The sequence below is a fragment of the Rhagoletis zephyria genome, unplaced genomic scaffold, assembly GCF_001687245.7.
Source record: "Rhagoletis zephyria isolate East Lansing unplaced genomic scaffold, Rhagoletis_zephyria_1.1 Rzeph_scaffold_02483, whole genome shotgun sequence".
Classification (NCBI taxonomy): Eukaryota; Metazoa; Arthropoda; class Insecta; order Diptera; family Tephritidae; genus Rhagoletis; species Rhagoletis zephyria.
Window position 1 is genome coordinate 1 of NW_016159567.1, and position 5,925 is coordinate 5,925.

A 5,925-nucleotide genomic window follows, 5' to 3' on the forward strand; every position below is an offset into this window, starting at 1 on the left:
CGGAGGCCAACGATTATTCAATGGATTTTATTGCTCTTTTGTCTGTATATAGTAATGCATATATTTTTGCTTACGTTTTGAACTATTCAAAAGGCAGGCAGATGTGGGAAATGTATTGATTTCTAAAATTTGAAAAAGCATGGAATAAGTCTAAACTTTTAAGCTTTTAATTTATTTATGCCAACGCCAATTTGCAGTAATGTTTAGGAAATTAATAAATATCGGGTGTTTTGNGGGGGTCGTCTAAAATGTTTATCCCCAAGTTAAATTCTTTGCCGCTACTCTAGCTAAAAAGCTAAGCTGGAAGTAGAGCATAACTCAATGCTATGTTAATGTTTCTATAGCTTTCCAAAGGGCCTAATTTATTTTGAAAAAATAAATAAAAGAAAAAAATTGAGGTTTTGCAAAATTTAATTTGGAAAAACTTAGCATAAAAAATAAATAAAAAAATTTATCAAAATCAAAATCGATAATTTTAGCATTCATTCTTAAAGTGGCAATAAAAAAAGATGGCAGTTCTTACCTCATTTGCGCTTCGGATCTCAGCGATATAGAGAGAAGCATTGTAACACATTAAATTGTTCTTTAAAGAATTTGTCTATGCTCCAACAAATAAAAGATGAGTACAAGGAAAGACCTGACACTTTTTTCGGGGGGGATTAAAAGAGGTCTCGAAGCATATAGTCTCTAAAAAGGCAGAATATATCTTCCCCCAATGGTGCTGCATGACCTTTTATGCATTCCTTCATTTTATTACACGTACCAAATAAAGACACCCAAGAAAATCTCAAAATTATAAACAAACTTTTGAATCAATTTAGAAAAAAATAAATAAAATAAAAAAAATTTCAAAATTCGACAAAAGTTCTACTTGAAATCTAATAAATTTGATGTACAGTAACTCACACTAGTGTTCACATGTTGTTTTTTTTTAATATTAACATTGTTTTTCAAGAATGGTTTCGGCTAAAGCTTGAAAAATATTTTTATAGATAAATCAAATCGTCACGTCAACACGTGAACACTTGTGTGAGCCACTGTACATATGTATTATTGAAACTTATTCATATAAATTCATAAATTCACTGAGTTATAGCTGGTCAAAGTACAACTTTTTTTAGAATTTTAGCGGTTTAAAAATCTATTTTTTTTTCGAACGCGCGCATCGACCACAACATTTTGGTTTAATTTTGAAATTTTCGTGGACGTCTTTATTTTGTACGTATAGCAAAACTAAGGGGTGCTTCATGATGTTGATATTTTCAGAACCAGCCTAATGTTTGAATATAAATACGGGTTCAATAACATATTTTAATGAAGAACATACAAATTTTTGGTAAAAATATTTCTTTTGCTTAAGAAAATTAAAAAAAAATTCAAACAATGCGAACAGTTCCGTATTAGTTACTCATTGCAGAAAAAAATTTTAAATAATATATTTTAGTTTTATTTTTTATTTTATGCGTGTTTTTTAATAAATGCAAAGACATTTAATTTTTCCAAAAAGTGATATATTTTAGAATACCTAAAAGTCACTTTATATTTTTTTTTAATTCCAGTACTCCCTACATACATTTATGTATAAGTATGTTCTTATTCAATAAATTTGTAGCAAATGTTAAAAAAATTGTTATGGCAAATTTTATTTATCTGCGCTTTTCTTACTTTCTTTCAGCGAAATTCTGGCAAATGAACGACAGACAGGTGAGGCTATTCAATTATATTCGTATTAATACATATATGTATGTACATATGCGTGCACATATGTAGCTAATAATTTTTGGTGATATCTAACAACTTTTAGTTCGTAATTTAATTTTTTTATAGTGACTAATTTTTTTCTAAATCGCAATAAAAATTATGTTTGACAAATTGAGTTTTATCGCTTGCATTGACCCCGACGTGATTTGAACACGCAACCTTCTGATCTGGAGTCAGACGCGCTACCGTTGCGCCACGGAGTCTTATTGCGCAAAGTGACAAACACAATTTATAGCGTAGAAATGTATGTATAGAATAAACTACCAGTATGTGCGCGACAGCCAAAGCCAGGTATGAATTCGAGAAAAGTGCGAGAACTGCTGGCAGCGCAGTCGCCATCGCAGTCGTTGTCACAACAGCAATGTTTGTTGTTGGCAAAACTAAATTAAGAATAAGAAATATGCACATATGTTTCTAATAAATAAGTTGTGGGATTGATAAACGCATAAAACGATAGTGCGATGGCTGGCGGGCGGGTGAAGCGAATCAGCTGAGCGAGCGCTAATGATCGAAGGCACATATGTATGTAGGTATGTAAGTATGTAGCTGAGCAAACAAACTTATCTACACCGGCAAAATAATTATATGCTCCTATGTAGTATGCACGTTAGGGTGGTCAAAAAAAAAAAGTAAAGTCGGAATTTTAATGCTCTCACCCTCTAGGTTTGCTCTATACCGAAAAAATTATACCCATGTTTTTTTTATTTTGAAATCAAAATATATTCAGAGGTCTTCACATGCATTTTTGGACCACCCTAAAGTACATAATTATGTATTTACATAAGTGCATTAGACCACCTTACCAACAAAAAAAATCAGTTCGCCGTAAACCCCTGTGTCCAAAAAATTTTTGCAAGGCATTTAAAAATTTTTTTGTGGCGGAACCTAGAGCCGCATTCTAGATTTTTCTGTGACACCCTATTCATCACCAAAAAAATGTTTTTGAATACATAGTTATACTTAAATCGAACAACATACTTCCTTAGTAAAATTTTAATACATTTTTGGTGAGCTTTAAAGTACTGATATCGGCAAAAAAAAATCGAAATTACCTCGCAAAAATACTTTATACTTAAACTTTACTTTAAACTTTAAACTTACATAAAATACTTTAAACTTTGCCTTTGAACTTGAGAGGTGTGAACGCAATTTTATCAGTTAAGTAAAAGTGTGCACTTCGAAATGTGATTACGAAATGAAAATATATATATGTATACTATATATATGTATACTAACTAATTGTGACGATAGCCATAAAGATAAGAAAAAATCACCGTAAATTATACGCTACTGCGATAATTAGCGACCACACAAGTCATCTGCTGAGCAGAAACCTAAGTAGATTGGTCCCGCAGAGTACCTCCGGGATGGATACGGTTGGGTAAATAACACAAACGGAAATAACGCAAGCTTATGTTATGTTATGTTATGTTGAATTTGCAATAACACAAATTTGCTTTTTCTTTTCTCGTTGAGCAATAAGACCAACTTTTAAACTTAGAAATTTGGTTATGTTATTGGAAATTCAATCAATTGCCCCTAGATCTGTAGAGAACCTCTCTTTCCTTGACTTGACGTGACCTGCCAGAAAGCGTCAGGGCGAGTACTTCAAATTGAAGTAAGAGTGGTGTGGGATATCTTAAACATCTCAACAAGAAGAGTTACATCTCGCTAGGGCTTACAGCGAGTCCGCTGTACCCAGGTTAAAAAACCCTGGACCGCTTCAGGAATGGCTCTGTATAGGCAGATTAATCGGCTTCTTCAGGGTAAAGGTGTGAGAGCTCTTGGTTCTTGCCGAAAGCTTCATTTCAATCTTATTTGAAAGAATGATCCATCCCAAAGAAAACTGCTGAAACTTTTGTAGATAATTTTGACGATTCCCACATTTTTTAGAGGTATCACTTTTTGCATTTTAGGATTTATTCATACATATAAATAAGTATGTATGTACATACATACAATCGAGGACAACGATATTCTAATGAAATCTGGTAAAAACGGAACAAGAAAATACCAACAGTAGCAACAACAACAATATTTGCACTCTACAACCACTAACCAAAAAAAAAACATTAGTTGAAATTTTATCCGCGAACATGCGGCTGACGTCGTTGTTGCTGTCGACGCCAGTGCGGCATGCATTTGTTATTGCTTTACACATCGTTCCTATCGATTTTTTATATTATTTTATACTTTCTCGCTTTCCGCGCTCACTCGTTTGCCTTTGGCTGAATTTTAAACTTATTATCGACAACTAATACAAAGCAGTTCTTGACGTTGTCAAAGCATATTTTGCGGCAAGGCAAGGTGTAGGCAATGGGAGTAGTGGTGAAGAGAAGGTAGGGGATAAGTCCCTGTGGCACTATTCGCATTCGTTAGCTTTGAAAAGTGGGGAAGAGGCGCAACCACTTTTTCCAAATTTTAAGCAACAACCACGGACAAGCCACCGATTTTCTTTTTCTTGTTTAGAATATTGACAATGCTTTTATTATACTTTTATAATTTACAAATACGCATACTACTGACATTTTTTTCATAAAAAAAATTAACTGAAAAAAAATTTTGGTAAAACGTAATGCAGCTTTTAAAGTCCTAGTAAGGTAAATCCGTATCTCTGTTAAACTGTTTTCACTTTTTAATTAGGCATCACTATTTCTGTGGCCATAATCAAATTGTTTCTCTAGATACATTCATACATATGCATGCACATATATACATACATATAGATATGTGTGTGATGAATATCATTTTCATATCCTTCCCCAGCTTCGACTGCTTCTTGCAGATGCTTTCTCATATCTAGTCAGTTGTGCTTTGACAAAAGTACAAAAAAATTAAAATAATAACAAGTGCCTTTATGGCAGACAAGCACAAGTGGGAACATACTTACCATCGAACACGTTCTTGGCAATTGCTCATACAGAAACGCAGGCGACACAACCAGCAGGAAATGTTTGACTCATCTTGATCAAAAAAAAAAGAAAAGAAAATTATCACGTATCTCGCGACTCAGCAACTTAGTAAGCGAAAGCAGTCGTGAGCTTTAGGTGCGCTTGAGAGTTTGAAAACCATTTCTTGAGGAACCCATCATCAAACGCATACACAAACTACCACAGAAATGATCCTTCATTAAGCCCTGCAAGGTAATAATCCCCGAAGGGGATAATTGCAGAGTCTGGTATACTGATGGATGCAATGCTGGGTCCGGTGCCAGAAACCTAGACCCTTTCAAAAGTAAATCTAGGCTTATGGACAGCCGCGAAACTGTATTGGCACGCCCAACACTCTTTGTTGGGTATCTGGACATGAAGGTTTTGGTGGAAAGGAAAGAGCTGGCGCTCTCGAAAAACGTGAGTCCCAATAGAGACTATGAGTGCGATCCAAAGCACTTCTGTGGTCCGTAAACACGATACACAGCAGATGTCGTAAGCGAAAAAGGCAATTTAATAAATTTATTGTATTCTCTAGAGGAATCTCGAAACGATTTCTGAATCCGTTTGGTTCTTCAAACCATTTGGATTTTCCAATGAAACTATTTAGGTTAGTAATGGTTACTTTGGAAATCTCCCCAAGATTTTGAATGGAAATACTCGCGAGTGTGTTCTGCCTTATTTGTCCTAATACTGCGCACTCGCAAAGGTAGTGTAGGACCGTTTCTTTACTTCCCTCAAAATTACAGCTATGGCACCGAGAGTAATACGGAAGGCCTATTTTAGCTGCATGTTTACCAATGGGCCAATGTCCCGCTATAGTGGCTATTAATTTGACTATATCTTTCCTCGACCTCTTAAAAAGTTCTTCTGTCTTTGGCTTGTCATAATGCGGCCATATTTTTCACGCCGTTTTGAAGGTTGTTCCAACGTGATCAACCATACGTGTGAATTGCAGAGGCAGTTCCCTTTTGAAGAGTCCGAGTGGACAATTTATAGTCTCTGATTCGGATTCATCAAACTTTGCTTCGACCTTAGCCAACTCGTCAACCCTCACATTTCCGTGTATGTTCCTATGGCCGGTAACCCAGATGAGAGTGATGTCTATTACTCGGCCGCCGAAGCTTAACGCACATTTGCAATCTTTGACTGTTTTGGACTTTGTTACCAGGGGAGGCGAGTGCCAGAAGTGCCGCTTGGCTATCTGAGAAAATTTATGCTTTTCGTACAACTA

At 35.2% G+C, this 5,925-nt stretch overlaps 1 non-coding gene across 1 annotated transcript; it reads right to left on the reverse strand.

The window, feature by feature from the left end:
* Nucleotides 1-1,892: 1,892 nt before the first annotated feature.
* TRNAW-CCA (transfer RNA tryptophan (anticodon CCA)) lies at nucleotides 1,893-1,964 on the reverse strand. The gene has a single exon. It is a non-coding gene; the product is annotated as a tRNA-Trp (tRNA).
* Between the last annotated feature and the right edge of the window lie 3,961 nt (nucleotides 1,965-5,925).